The sequence below is a fragment of the Pinus tabuliformis genome, chromosome 1_1 (genome assembly GCF_031772625.1).
Source record: "Pinus tabuliformis cultivar Carrire ecotype Pingquan chromosome 1_1, CPIR1, whole genome shotgun sequence".
Taxonomy (NCBI): domain Eukaryota; kingdom Viridiplantae; phylum Streptophyta; class Pinopsida; order Pinales; family Pinaceae; genus Pinus; species Pinus tabuliformis.
In genome coordinates, this window is record NC_142297.1 from 519,783,935 (window position 1) to 519,801,127 (window position 17,193).

Below are 17,193 nucleotides of genomic sequence, written 5' to 3' on the forward strand. Positions count from 1 at the left end.
TTATGTTTTATGTATTCACAAGCATAAATGTTGAGAATCATTGATAATGATTAAGTATTGTTCAATTAATACTTTAAGTAATCATGATATCAAAGTTCACTGATGACATTAATGGCAGGGAAGGATGGTGACATATGCAAATAATAGATTATGTTTAACACTATGACTGATAAAATATCAAAGCAAATTGAGGAATGTTAGTTGCAAGATGATCCATTGATGGGTAAAACTAGGCCACAAAGACAGAGATTAAGGATTTGTGGGTAAATGATATCATAATAATTGTAATAGCCTATACCTAGCTATGTTGAATTTAAGATGATATTTATTTGTAATATTTTATGACAATGGTCAAGGGATGGACTCCCCTATAACCATTGAATGAGGGTTGAATAACATCATGGGCGCTTATTAATAAAATTAAACATTTTTTTGTTTTCACCCTACAGGGTTTCCAAGGTATATCGATGTTAAATAATGTGTTTCCTTATTATTCCAGTCTTATGATTTTGACTCTTTGCATGGAGTGATGTTCATATTATCAAGTATGTGATTAACTAACTAGTTAAAAGAATCATGGAAGTGATGCAAGGTTACATCATAAAGTTTATGATGGTATGCTAAAACAATGGTTGTTAATGTTAATGTAACTTACTATTCATTTACAATATTTACTCTATGTGATGATAAATATTTGATCTAATAGTTAGCAAAGATTATGGAATAGTAGTTTGGGAAGTTACATGTTGGTAATTCTATAAAAAAATTCTAATCATATGTGTTTTTTCATGAGGTTTACTTGGGGATGTTACAAAATCAGTTAATCTAATTATCAAAATCATTAATCAACTACTAAACATATTTGGAACCTATATCCCTTTCTACCTCTCACTATTCATAGGTCATTGTTCTGTCTACCTAGAAGTCATCAAATTACAAGCCTATTAGTTACAAATCACCATCACATTCTAAGTATCCTCCAAAGAAGCTACATTATGAGAGGAACAATTTTAGTTGTACATAATTTTATATTTAGGAATAGAGCATTTTAGTTATTAAATATTATTATCATTTTATTTGAAATTACATAAGATTGTAAAGATTTATTATTTATAATATATTTTTAAATATTAGATTCATGTGAATTTAGACTTACTAAACCGAGCTATATATATATATATATATATATATATATATATATATATGTCTTCTGACATAAAAATACGAATGGAAAATGATATAGGTTGTCGAAACCTCAATCTTATTTTTATTTTTATGTGATTCCATAGAGCTAAAATATTTAAATAACATAACATAACAATATTACAATATATATTTCAAAATAGGATGGAAAGTTCCTTTAGCAGGATAATTTTTAAATATATTTCTAAATTATATATATTTCTACATTATTAAACCTAAATACGAAATAATAATCAAAATTATCCAAAAGCATTTCAACAATTTTTTTACTCGACCAAACCTTACCTAGAAATGAAAGCATCAGAAAAAGAGCACACAAACCTTGTTGATTTTCTCAGTTAACCATAATTTTTAAATATATATTGACATTATATTTATTTTTCTACATTATTAACCCTAAATACAAAACAATAGTCCAAACAAGTATATGACACAATTTTACTGAATGTCCCCAAATTTTGTACAAATTTTCAAATTATTGGCCCTAAATACAAAAACATGAATTATACATATATGGTACACACCCTCTTTGACTTAAATAAGCATACACAACCACTGTTATATTAAAATAATGTACTAAACAATTTTTTAAAGAAAGAAAATTTACTCTCAAATTTCCATTCATAAAAGTATAAACAAATTTCCAAAGACTTTTACTCTTAAATAACAAGTTCATTGCAACCATTATTTTCAAGAATTAACATTACTTTATCGTTATCCTAAATATTACATTTCTTATTTTAAATATCAACTATTTTTTTTATAACTTGTAGAAATTGCATTCCTTCATAAAAAAAAAATGGTTACATGCCTTTTCATACATATCTCCTTGGGGTGAAATATTCTTCACTGCAGGCCCAAAAGCTCAAATCATACTTAGAAAACCCCATACATTCCCATTTTACCTAACCTAAACACCCTAAGAAATCCCTAGAGCAAGGTGCTTACACCAAACTAAAACATAGATGCATCAATTTTCAAGAATGGAAGTCATCATATACCCAACAATAGATACTTCATTATAGGAATTAAATCTCGACTCTAGTTTTTCTATTTTCCCTTTTCACCTTCGAACGTGTTAGAAAGCTCGTTAGAGCCTTATTTTTAATCCTCTTTTAATCAGGTCAACAATACCATTCCAATTCATCTATTATAGACACATAAAATCCTCATGTCTGTGTTTCCGTTTCACTAACCAACTCCACCACTCTTTCTTATGGTTGTCACCTAAGCTTATTTATACTTCTTGGTATACTGAATTTGAATACTCCTGGACCATCGAAAGGCCATACCTCACACTATATTATTATTAGGGTGTACTCCACCCCTTAGGGTATCCCTTACTAGGTTCCTTATTTCATTGAGGTGTCATGGGATTATTTTTTTCCTCTAGGCCTTAAATTCACATTACCCAATTGTTTATCTCATGTGTAAATAAATAAATTTTCTCACCCTGAACTAAACAACCCAAGAATACATTAGAGCCCAAACAATTCATGACACAAGTTTTCCCAATCCACCAACCCAAAAGGTCCACACCATTTTTGGAATACCCAACCATTCATCTTATAGCTTAAAGACTAAGCAACTAGACTATCAATCGACTATCGACCAAGACCTTCCATAATCCTAGTATCTTTGAATTATCATCTTTACCTCTATAACCAAGTTTGTCTTTCATAGTTGAGAATAGGGAGGTCATTATCTCCCTCGTGAAATTAGATATATAAGGTTCCACCCTTTCCAACTACATTGATCCGCTGATCCTCTTCAGATCTTAACATTTTCCATGGACACGCTTCAAGATTTCAAACCTAACTTATTATAGCTTTGTCCCTTTACATTTCTCTACTGGTGGGTTATTATGGACAAAACGTAAATAATGGATGGTGTAATTAATTCCTTCCCTGTAATGGATAGTGTACATTGTAGTAAATTAATTTTTAATTCTCTTGGTTTGTGTCCTAAATCTGGTTTGGTTTGTTCGACTATGATACCACCATTACAACCCCCTTCACATTGGTGCAGGTGATTGTGGTTTATTGTGCAGTAGTGGAGATGTCAATCGACGGCGGAGATTAAATTTCTCTAACCCTAATCCTTTTTCCTTTTTGTCTTGGGTTATGGACAATATGCCTCATTCTTCTCGTCTCTTTGAGTCTTTTTCCCCCGTTCATCAAATCTCGTGGTTTCAACCCTACTTCATACGTTCATTGAGATGCTTAATATTTAGTAGTCAAGGAAAAGAAACCCAATGGCGATTCATCTGCATACACGATTCAATTTCCTATCACAGGGAAATTAACTAATTTCTTGAAGACCTCCTATAATTCTGCGATTTTCACTTTCCCTTTTTCCTTATGGGTTTGTCCATAGGAGTGGTGCTTGCTACTTCTTTCACAAAGAGAATAAGCACTCGGGTTGGTGAACAACTTCTGTGCTTCCCTAAAGGTTGAGAAACCCTCTAGGTTGCTCTCTTAAGCTAATGCCATAGTGAATTCATCTCTTGGTTTATGAATATTTTCTTTCTCCTGCATAAATTCATCAATTCTTAATTATTCTCTTACTGTTGTCTGGCTCCAAGTTTCGTATCGATACCAACAAGAAAGGAGAATTCTAAGTTGTTCGAATTTCTTGGTAAAATCGTCCCATCTTTTCTCAGTCATCATGGTATCGAACAAATTCCTTCACACATCAATTTTTTCTAGAGGAATTCATGGCATATTAATAGTCTCAATATGATTTTCTAAGCATTGGGTTCCACCGGTGCAACGAGCTTCCACCCAGTTTTTGTATTCAAAATTTGGGCTTGCTTTTCAGTGACAACCTTGCCTAGGTAGTTGAACAACTATTGCTTACCAATTCAAGGAACTTTATCATTCTCAACTGTCAATATTCATCAGGGACACTAAGTTCTGAAAAGAGGTAGGTTCCTCTAACTGTTATCCAGTGCATGGTAAGAGGGTTTGATGGGTTCTTCTTCTAATGTGACCGAGTCGTGAATTTCAGAGAAATTCCTTCCATTTAGCACACTCACATGTTTGATTCAGTACTTTCAATTTTCCTTCTAAGTTATGAATCTAAGTTACCCTTAACGCAAGGTTTCATTTGAGTTTTTCTATTAACCTCCTCCATTATAATTTGTGACAAGGTTTGGGACTTCAGCCACCTCGAATTTTCCGAGGCAACCCAAAGGTAACAATTTGGTTTGTCTAATAATCTAGTTTTCTTGGTTCGATTCTAACTGATGCTTCCTCGGTTTAATTTATTTTTTTCATTCATATTTCTACAGGTAAACCCCTTCTCACTACCATGATGTCTTAGACAGTGAAGCGTTTCTTCTCCGTTGGCATTTCTACTCATACTTCTTTTATTATAGGTAGGTCTACTTTGATCTTTATGGAAGAAGTGGCGTGATTTATTTTGCTAAGGTTCAAATTGATCTTTCCTCGATTATGCTAGTCTCAATCTGAATATATATTTAGCAGTCGAGAGGATTTATACATAATATGAGAACTCAATTGAGGCTCCACAGTCATGATCTGTATTTAATGTTGAATCCTTGTAACTAAAGGCCAATAATTTGTTTAAAGGTTAGCACAACTACCTCATATTAAACTAAAAATGGCTGGCCTCTTGTACCTAATATTTTCCTCACTTCGATAAATTAGACTCTATTATAAATAAGTTAATTCAAAGTTGTTCAGTTTCATTTACATGATTCTTCGGATGGTCGACTAGAGCGAGCGCAGTACTTATAATACTTTGTTGTTCTAATGTTGAAATTTGTAATACCTTCTACCATAAAACTTTTGTGAAATTTCTATTCGAGAGTACGCTATGGTGAATTAATTTATGTTTGGTTGTTCATGTATCAAAATTATGCTGATGGTTTCGGTTTATTTGCTCAGTAATTCATTTACATCTCTATTTGACCAATCTCAGTCTTAACCCCAACCAAATGGGGTGGAATATAAATAAATTTACTCTTTATTGTTTCATACAGTTGATCATGGTACCATAGTTAGGTCGAACTATACTTGTTTAATTATTCCAAGCAATAAAATGTTGGAAACAATGAAGGTCGAGTTCCAAGCTAATAATTACTAATTTGATTTACATTTGTACATTAGTCTCTAGAATGATTATTGGGATTTTATAATACCTTTCTGACCATACTATGTATTGTGGCAAATATTTACTGCAACTATGGTTTTTTTCTCATTTCATTGTAGTGAGGACTTGATTCCTTCATTCGGTAGTCTACTCCTTGATTTATGTGTTCTTATATTACCTTTCAAATTGTTTACCATCATTGTTCTTTCCTATTTTATTTATAAAATAAAACCCCATGCATTCACGTCATAACACAAATACTGAAATTATTACTGTTATTGTTATACCTACTTCCCTCATTCGTGCTCTTAGACCTGGTAACCTATCTAAATTGAATCTTCCTCCCTTCCCGAAGCTAAAGACAATTCCATCCATCTAAAAATGATAATATGTTTACATTCAGTTTGCATGCATATGCGATCATTTTATAGGTGTTTCAAGTCAATCAACAATACCATAAATATATGTGCATGTAGATGAAGTAGGAACGTCTATTTCTAAGTTAGAATTACCCAATTACCTCAGAGGTCATGCATTTTCTTACTAAATCTGAATACCATAACGACATAACCAACTTAAAATATTCAGAATTCTATAGCAACCTAACTGACTTAATAAATATTCAGTCTATTTGCAAAGAACAAATTTTACTTAACCATAAGATAGTAAGTAATTGAAATAGAGTTTATAACAGAATAATCCCACCAGGACTGCATATAGATTCCACTTGAGAATCTCACACGTTTTCCTCCCAACCTAGAACTACAATCCTCCAGTTCACCCCCATGCTCAGATATCCTAGCCACGGTATCAATGACAATCCTCTATTGATCCCTCTATTATCCTCTATTGATCCCTCTATTATTATTTAATACCTTCCTTTCATGATTTATTTCTTTCAGCGACGTCCCCCTTTTATGGTCTTTCCACCACCTTCCTAGGATTTTCCATAAAATTTCCCCATTCTCTCTCGAGGTGAGTTATGGTTTTTTTTCCAATCTTAGCATGATAGATCCCTATAATACTAGTGATTCCCCCACTACTATTGTCATTGTAGCCCTTATTGTTATTATTGTGCCCCTATTGTCCCCATATTGTTATTAGTGTGCCCCATAGAAACCCACTATTGTTATTGTTGTTCCCTTATGTTATTACTATTATGTCAACTTGATTATATTGTGACCCCTTAGACTCCTATATATAGAAGGGAGGTTTATTCATTTGTATAATCAAAAAATTGTTCATTTGTGTAATGTAGAGGAGATTTCCCCCTCGAAGAGGCTAAATTCTAAGGCATTGATCTATATTTTCCATCTTTTTGTGAGTTGGTTTCATAACATTTGGTATGAGAGGCTTTGGATTCTAGGGTTTCGCTGCTCTAAATAGGTCATTGTGGAATTTTCACAATAAATGTTTTTTTGCGACATTTAAAAAGCTAAAAAAAGAACCCATTTCAGCTAAAATTGTTCTGAATGTCGGGTCCAAATTTCAGAGCTTGTCTCACTATATTGTCGGAGATATGATCTAAGGAAGTTATGGTTTTTGTAGACTCTCGAATTACATTCCAAACAAGTGACCTAGGGAAAATCATCATAACTCTTGTTCTAAGGATCAGATTGAAATTTCGTAAGAACTTTCAAAAATAGCATGGCTTGTAGTTTTCTGTATATCAGTTTTAGGTAATAAGGTCAAAACAGTGACACGTGGAACTTCTTATAGATTTACTCTAATTAGCTAGTCTATAATCAAGCCACAGTGGGAGATTTGGCATAACTCTTCCTTGGAGAATCCAATCTTGATCAGACTAGAGGGGTTAGAAAGAGGAATCAAAGGGCTACCATAGGATTCAATTTCAGATATTCGAAATCTACAGTTATAGAGATAAAACAAATTCAATATCGAGCTCTTACAAAGTGAAAAAAAAAAGGTGTGTAGTTTTAAAAAAAAAAATTCATAAGATTGGTTTGAAAAATTATTTTGAAGGAATTCAAAGGGAATAGTGAAGAATTATTAGCATTAATTGATGTCCCAAAGAAAGAAAATTGAAACACCTATTACGCAACCTGAAATCTCTAGCATGACACGTGAAGAGGAGGAAGAAATGCAACATGATATACCAAAATTACAAGACCAAGTACACCAAATTTCACTCTCACAAAAGGTAACTGAAGCCAAGATGAATGGCATGCAAGTTAAAATGGATGGCATGGAGTGAATATGGATGGCATGGAAGCTAAGATGAATGGAATGGATGCTAAGATGGAAGAATTGAAGATACATTTGAATAAGTTGCTACAAGAAATGGTTACTAATGGTGAAAGGGTAGTAAAGGAAACTCATGATGAAAACAAAAGAAATGTTAATCATGATTTCATAGACTCTAATGTTGGATTGAAGACCCACCATGTTCCAAAAATTTATATGAGAAATTCTGATGGCAGGGATACCGGAACATAGATACTACATATGGAGCAATTTTTCGATCTCCATAATGTGCAACACACACAAAAGGTACGTATTGAAACTTTATATTTGGAACCAAATTAGTTTGTATGGTATTGATGGCTTTTATCTCGTAAAAAAATTGTCACTTGGGCAATTTTTACAGAAGAAATGGTACCACATTATGAGGATACAAAAAGAAACACATTTTTTAGCCAATTGATAAATCTCAAACAAAAGGGTTCAATGATGGAGCACATTGAGGACTTCCAAAAATTGAACATAAGGGTAAAAGATATTCTAGAGGAGCATATGATTGATGTGTTCATAGGGACTTTAAAGGATAATATCCAACATCAAGTTCACCTTTGGGAACCCGATTCATTGTAGAAGGCATTCAGGTTAGCAAGAAAAATGGAAAGTAAAATTATGGCAACCAGGAAGCCTACCACTCACAACTATAATGATGGAAGTGTGGTTTCCCCTAGCCTTCCACAACCTACAATGTTGACACCACAACGATTGGAACAAAAAAGAGAAAAATGGCTTTATTACAGTTGTGATAGAAAATACAATAAAGGTCATAAGTGTGCTGAGAAGAAATTACTCTACATAGATTGTGAAGAAGAGGAAGAAAGGGAACAAAAAATGTCCAAAGAAGAGGATATACTCCAGGAGAAGACCCTAGATAAAGAAGAAATGAATCCAACCATATCTTGTAATTCATTGTCTAGAATTACCACTCCTCAAACTATCAAGATAGAAGGACATATCAAGAAGAAAATGGTAATAGTGTTGATTGATTCGAGAAGTACCCATAATTTTCTTCATTGTAAGATAGCCAAGGAATTGAATTTCTTCCTATATCCAGCACTAGAGTGTTAAGTGATGGTTGCAAGTGGAGGAACCATAAATTTCTCAGGAAAGTGCCATAATATCAAGCTATCCATGGGAAAATATGTATTGAATAGCCCAATTCTTTCCATTCCAATGGGTGGTGTTGATGTTTTACTAGGATTCCAATGGCTACAATCCTTGGGTACAATAGCTTTTAATTTTCAAGAATTTTTCATGAAATTTTATGCGGAAGGAAAGGAAGTTGAATTAAGGGGTATTAGAAGGAAACTAGGAAAGATAATCAGCTCTAACAGTATGACAAAGCTTATAAAGAAGGAACAATGATGCGTAATTGCACAATTATGTTCGCTAGAGGTTCCCACATCAAAATCATCTATTTCTCAAGATCTCTAAAAAGTCTTGGACAATCATTCCAAGGTATTTGAGACTCCCAAAGGCCTCCCACCTATTCGTGATCATTATCATGCTATTCATTTGATTCCAGGAAGTTTTCCTCTAAACATTAGGCTGTAAAAATATCCCCATGCCAAAAAGAGTGAAATTGATCGTATGGTTGCAGAAATGCTAGAGGCTAGTATAATTCAATCTAGTCAAAGTTCTTTCTTTGCTCCAGTAATATTGGTGCACAAGAACGATGGATCATGGCACATGTGTCCAGATTATAGGGAGCTCAAAAAGCTCACTATTAAATATAAATTTCCCATTCCTGTCATTGATGAGTTATTGGATGAATTGCATGGATCAATTTACTTCACCAAGTTGGATCTTCATTCAGGATATCATTAAATAAAAATGAAGATTGAAGACATTCTAAAAACAACATTTAGAATTCATGAGGGTCATTATGAATTTTTGGTCATGCCTTTTGGCCTTACCAATGCACCTTCTACATTTCAAGGTTTGATGAATTCCATTTTCAAACCCTTCGAAAATTTGTGTTAGTATCTTTTGATGATATACTAATCTACATCAAGTCTTGGAAGGATCATGCTCAACACGTTGACTGGGTGCTCAAACTATTGGAGGAGAAACAATTATATGCAAAAAGCTCCAAATGTTTTTTTGGAGTACAATAGGTGGAATATTTGGGTCATATTATATCTCATGAAGGTGTTAAGGTAGACCCTAGAAAAATTAAACCCATTAAGGAATGTAAAATCCCCACATCCATAAAGCATCTGCGAGGATTTCTCAGGTTGACTGGGTATTATCGCAAGTTTGTTAATAATTATGGGAGAATAGCATCACCTCTAACAACATTATTGAAGAAAGATGCATTTTCATGGACTCCAGAAGCAACAAAGGCCTTTGAAAATCTTAAAGAGGCAATGTGCCAAGCACCAGTCTTAGCTACACCGGACTTCACAACAAACTTTATTGTGGAATGTGATGCTTTAGAAAATGGAATTGGTGTTGTTTTAATGCAAGATGAAAGACCCATTTATGAGAAGGAAATGTTGGCAATAGTACATGCACTTAAGAAATGGTGACCCTACCTAATGGGAAGACACTTCAAGGTAAAAACAGATCATGATAGTCTTAAATACTTTTTAGAACAAATATTATCCTCTAAAGAAAAACAAAAATGGGTCACAAAGATGTTGGGTTATTACTTTGAAATCATCTACAAAAAAGGGAAGCAAAATGTTGTGGCATATGCACTCTCAAGAAAGGATGAGGATGTGGGAGCATCGTTGTGCGCCATTTCTATTATCCAACCAGATTGGATAAACGAAGCAAGGGATGAATGGAAGAATGATGAAGAAGTGTGGGCACTCATTCAAAAGTTACAACAAGATCCCAATATATCTAATACATTTAGCTCGAAAAATATTTTTTTATGGTACAAAGATCGCTTATACCTATGTAAGAATTATCAACTCAAACAAAATATTCTTATGGAATTGCACACTTCTCCCTTAGGAGGGCACTCAAGATTTTTAAAAACTTACCACAAGGTTAAGAAGGAATTTTTTTGGGATGGCCTTAAATCGGATATTCAAAAGTTTGTGGAAGAATTTTTGGTTTTCCAACAATATAAAGTTGAAACAATTAAGACCCTGGGTCTATTACAACCTTTATCCATTCCAAGCCAATGTTGGGAGGAGGTTTCAATCGATTTTATCACAAGTTTACCCAAGTCTGAAGGAAAGAGTGTCATCATGGTGGTAGTTGACAGACTTACCAAGTATGCACACTTTTGTGCATTATCGCATCCATTTAAAGCCAGTACAGTTTCTACTGCATTTATGGAAACAATTCAAAAGCTACATGGAAACCCAAAGATTATTGTAAGCGACAGAGATCCCATTTTCACTGGAAAGTTTTGGACAACATTATTTTCTTATCGGTACTTAGTTAGCTCATAGCTCATCTTATCATCCTCAATCAGATGGGCAAACTGAGATAGTAAACAAATGTTTGGAAGGATATCCTCATTGCTTTGTATCTAATAAACAAACACAATGGGTCAAATGGTTGCTGTTAGCTTTGCTGAACAAAAAATCAAAAATGGATTTAAAATTCTGTCAAAGGCTGCAAAAAATGCTTATAATCATGCCAAAGGATTCATTGATGCTGTCAAAATCCTCAAATTATGGCTAAATTCTTTCTACCGATTGAAAGAGCTGCAAGAGGAAAGCCCTAGGGAAGGCGGAAATGATCTATCGGGAGGCTTCAAACACTCCAAAACAGGCAAAGTTCAAAATTGCAGTCCTAGCAGTTCAAATGAGCGACAGCCGTTCGATCCAGCCGATAAGCGGTCCAGATCGCATCGGCGGGTCGAAACTGGAGGAGGCAGATCGGCGGATTATATCGCGTCGGCAGATCGCATCGACAAGATGGCAGTGGCAGCGGCAGTAACAATGATGTGGCATCGCCGATGAAGCGATCGCCGACATCGCATCGGCGTGTCGCTATCGGGCGGTTCAATAGGAGCATGGCCTTTGCACATATGAATGACCGCCGGTTGGCCGGACCCGACGGCCATACAGCGTTGTGTTCTATAGTATTTCGGGTCCGCAGTGTTTTTGCTATCGGCATTGTCAAAGGGGCAGATGTGATCGCATAAGTTATGCGCCGATGCGATGGGCCGGACCCGATGGCCCCTCAACACTCCATTTCATATTTTTCAAATCCGCGCCCTTCGCGTTTTTAATCTTTTTGTGTATTTTCTTTGTATAAAGAAAATACAAAGGGAGCCTTGGCGGGTGCCTATTGCGATGAAGCTCGGACCCGATGGGTTTCCAAAGCAAATTGGTATAACATTTCAGGACCGCCAGAGCCATTGTTCTATGATTTTGTAGCATTTCTTCATGTATTCCCAAGTATAAAGAAACAAGGGATCAGCCAGCATAAGGTATGCATTGTAGCCGAAATGACGGACCCGATAAATGATTAAAGTCATACCTGAGTTTTTTTTTTAAAAGTAAAAGTCGAAGCAGTGATGGGCGGGAATGAACGGTGCAACAACGTTTCTTGGATTTAAAGCCAAACAGTCTTGATTGAGCCGCTTTAATGATTCAATAGCTGCCAATAATCAAAAGTATGGCCGAGGATGAAGCAGGACGCCGACTATCAATGCAGAGCATTAAATGGTTATGGTTCCTTTGGTATTACACGCCACCTGCTCCAAGGAGAACTGTAGAGCTACAGAGAGGACAAATCCATTTGCAGCACAGCCAGAGTTGTATCAGTAGCCCCATGTCTGAATGTAAATGTGGTTGGTGGCCATTTATGGGCTCCTCCACGCATAGCTAACAGGGAAACTGTGTAATGAGACACCATATATACTGAAAAAACAGATGTAGTGATTGATGAGTGTTTGATGAATGAGAGCTTACTGTAGCCTTTTAACTTCTGGAGACTGTTAATACTATGAGACCTGCAGCTTCTGGTCTTGATTTCCATTAATACAAGCTTCTTTTGCTGTCACCTGCTCACTTTTCACTTCTGCTTCTTGTTCTGGGCTGTGCCTGCTTGCATTTATTGATGTGTTGTGAATGTTTGATATCAGAGAGGCTGTCATCCAACCTCTGTATTATGATTTAGTGGCTCGTTGAAATTGTTTGCAGGTTGCTGTTGTTCGAATAGCAGAGAGCTGTCGTCCTCACTGTCAATTGAATAACAGTCGTGCAGATCCTCTAACTGATTGCAACTGGCCATCACAGAGCTCTGTGCATCTGTTGGTGCAATCAGTCTTCTACATTATCACTTTTACCTTAAGCTGTGAGTAGTTGGTGGTTGAAAGCCTTGTAGTTTGGGGGTCTTCACCCATGCCTGGGGTAAACCATAGTAAGAGTGGTTATTCGGCTTAAAGGTGCTGCACATATTCCATTCATCCATCATTTTATCCAACAAAAACTATTGAATTTTTAATGTTCCTGAGCATCACTGATTTACAACCTAGGTGAGTTTCTTGGGGTGATAACATTAATTGGCGCCGTTGCCGGGGAGGGGAGAATCAAAGCTCAGCTTCCCTGGGAGAACGACACAGCTTCAAACTTTGATGACAGACAAAGTTTTGAACACAAATTTCGGTTGTAATCATCTGTCTAGCGACTCCACTGGGGAAGACCATCCTTTGGCGACTCCACATTGAAGTTCTGGCGCAGTTTGTCAGGCATACTAGAAGAAATCTGCAGAAGTCTCCAGTTGTTCCAGTGCCTGACCCTGAAAAGATTGTTAACCCGAAGAAAACATCGCGTAAAGGAGCATTAGGATCAGGTAAGCCCGAGAAATCTTATTTGTCTCTGCATGAGGAGTTTTTAGTTGAGGATACACAGTTTGAAGATTTAGAGGCTAGTATTGCTAAGGAAGAAATACATGCAGAGATTCATAAAGCTCCTTCTCCATTTAGTTCCCCTTTGAATCTGATTCCGAAGAAAGTTTCCCGTACTATTCAAAACATCCCAATATCTTTCCCATCCATTACATTATCTCCTACTGCTCCATCTGTTAGTATTCTTCCGCATATTCCAAACATGGCAGGACAGCAAGCACCTACTAGGATTGAAAGGATTGTTGCTGCTAGATATGGACCTTTGATATTGCCTACACCTTTAAATGCCATGCCTACAGGAAAATATCAAAAATATATGCCCAAATTTACTGGAACAGAGGGAGTGACAGCAGAAGAGCATCTTGAAGCTTTTTACAGTTATGCTGATAATTTAGACATAAGTGAGAATGATGTATGGATGAGAGTTTTTGTCCAGAGTCTTGATGGAGAGGCTAGGAAGTGGTTTAGAGAATTACCCCAAAGATCTATAACAGATATAGAAGCATTAGGTGAGGCATTTTTGAAGCAATGGGGAGATAAGAAGGACTTGTTGTATTATCATACAGAGTTTGGAAACATGAAAAGAGAAAAGGGTGAGTCTTTGCCTGACTTTAATAAAAGATTTAATAGAATGTATAGTAAAATACCAGCTGAGGTAAAGCCTACCCCTACTGCTGCCAAACTCACATACGCCAATGCTTTTAATTCTGACTTTTGCTTATTGTTGAGAGAAAGACGATGTGCTACGCTGGGTGATATGCAAGAGGCATCCTTGGAGGTGGAATCAAATATTATGGCAGCAGAAAAGTTAAAAAGTCAAGGTGACAGAAGAAGGTCGAGAGGTGAGGCTTCTTCTTCCACTGCATCGACTTCCGAGCCTAAGTTAGACAAAATGACCAAAATGATAGAGTCATTGGCTGCTGAAATTTCTAGGTTAAAAGTTGATCAGACTTCAGGCAAAGCAAGGCAGCAAAACACATTTGTCCCAAGAAATCCAAACATATTCAGAAAAGCAAATGAGCAGCTACAGATTATGCAAAGGGGTGAAGAAGCAAGAGAAGATCATAAAGTAAAAGCTCCCTTTCAGAATGTAGTCATGGAGGGGGAACAATATGAAGAATATGAAGATGAAATTCACTGCTTGGAGGATAAAGGTAATGTTGCATTTTTAACATTGGCTGAATATGAAGAATCATTGCTGCAAGAGCAAAACAGCCAGAGGTGGGACAATGGTGCCGTTCTGCAATCCGGTGAGCAGCAGCAAAGATATAATCTAAGATCCAATGCAAAGAAGGTAAAGGAAAATACTACGCAAGAAGCAACTGCTCAAGCAGTGCCACAGAACAGTAGGCAAAGAAGACCAGCAGCTGATCTTGTCACCCTCAAGGCCCCTGCTCAAGAGGTAAAAACTACTGATAAATCATTCTCGTCTTTCAGTTTTGAGTCAGAAGTTCAGAAGCTGAAAATAGCTATCCCTCTGGCTGAGTTGGTCAAGAGCGAATTGTTTAGAAAGCCCATCCTTGAAGCCCTTTGAGCTAGAGCCTAACCAATCCTCCATTGACTCTATCAATTTGCAAGACGACAAGCCTGCTATTGTGCTTAGCCCCATGATTGAACCTGCAAATGATACTTCTCCATCTTTCTATGTTTCATTAACTATCCACGATAAAATCCTCCACAATTGCCTGCTAGACACAGGGGCCAGTCACAATTTAATCCCGAAAACTGTCATGGAAGAGCTAGGCCTTGATATCACCAAACCCTATCATGATTTGTTCTCGTTTGATTCAAAGAAGGTGAAATGTCTTGGATTAATTAAGGATCTGGCCATTTCCCTAACCCAGTTGCCCATGAAAAGTATGATGATGGATATAGTGGTGGCCGATGTTCCTCCTAAATTTGGTATGCTGTTGTCTAGAGGGTGGATTAAGAGACTAGGAGGGACATTGCAGAATGATCTATCTTATACAACTGTTCCAGTGTTTGGAGGAGAAAGCAGGAGGTTATATAGAGAAGCGCAGTTGGCATATGTTATTAGTGATGAGAAGAATCCTACAAACCATCCCATATATGCAGTGGACACTGATTTTGGAGCTTGCATCCTCCAAATAGAAGAATCTCAGAAGGCTGCATTGCATATTCGGAAACCAACAGCTCAGGCTGAACATGATACGGGTGGTCAGATTTGGGAAATGTTTTTTGATGGAGCATGTACCAAGGAGACTGCAGGAGCAGGGGTGGTGCTAGTATCTCCACAACAAGAAACAGTTCAGTTATCCCTAAAGCTGGTTTTTCAGGTGACAAACAACATAGCAGAATATGAAGCACTGTTGTTGGGCCTTCATGAAGCCAAAGATAGAGGGATAGAAAATTTGAAGGTGTTTGGAGATGCTGACCTGATAATTCAGCAAGTAAACAGAACGTTCCAAGCAAAGCATTCAAGGCTGAAAGCTTATAGAGATGAGGTATGGAGAGTCAAAGAGTTCTTTGAATTTTTCTGTATTTCATATATTCCTAGAGCCCAAAATCAGCTTGCTGATTCCCTTGCTGTCTCTGCTAGTTTATTCATCCCTCCATTGCCTCCCAAACTAGTTTATGAGGTACAAATCAAGTATAGACCCTCTGTGCCTGATAATGTCCACCATTGGAAAGTTTTTGATGATGATGATGAGTTAAGTAGGTTCCTTCAAGTCATTGATGAGTTCTCTGAGATGCAAATTGACCAGAATAATGATGCTTTGTTAGAAGATCCCAAATCCCAGCTTAGAAATAAAATTGGCAAGAATAGCATAGTCCAGCTTCCTAGTAACCATATTCCTAAGGGTCTAATTCCTCTTGAGAGATTGTTTGACCACAATGATGTGCCTTACAAAGCTTCCCAAAAAGAAGATCAGTCTCAAGTTTGCAAACATGATATAGGAAGTCCAGGTCAGCCAAAATTCATAAATCTGTCCACTAGTCTATCTGCTGATCAGAGTGCTGAATATTGCAAATTAACGAGGCAATTTGCTGATGTATTCACTTGGGAATACAGTGATCTGAAAACATATGATAGAAGCATAATACAGCATAAAATTCAACTTGAAAAAGGCACTACTCCTTTCAAGCAGAAGCTGAGGCCAATGAATCCTATGCTCCCTCCTCTGGTTGAGAAAGAAATTAAAAAGTTGCTGGCTGCTAAGATTATAGTGCCTCTCAGATATTCTAAATGGGTGGCCAATCTGGTTGTTGTGAGGAAGAAGAATGGAGAAATCAGACTATGCGTTGATTTCAGGAATCTAAATAAGTGCTCCAAAAAGGATAATTATCCCTTGCCCAAAATGGAGCATTTGTTGCAGCAAGTCTCAGGCGCCAAAGTGATGTCTTTCATAGATGGGTTTTCAGGCTTCAATCAAATCGCTGTTCATCCAGATGATCAAGAAAAGACAACATTTACCACTCCTTGGGGCACGTTCATGTATGCAAAAATGCCATTTGGGCTAATGAATGCTGGATCCACCTTTCAGCGCGCTATGGATATTGCTTTTGTGGGTGAGAAGGACAAATTCGTGCTGATATATCTTGATGATATAACTGTTTATTCTGGCAGTCACCATGATCATTTACAACATCTAAGAAAGGTGTTTTTGAAGTGCAGAAGGTTTGGGATTTCACTCAATCCCAAAAAATCCCAGTTCGCTTTAAAAGAAGGCAAACTGTTGGGGCATGTAGTGTCTGTTGCAGGTGTTCAGATTGACCCAGAAAGAGTCAAAGCAATTCAGTCCTTGACTCTTCCAAGATGAAAGAAGGATATA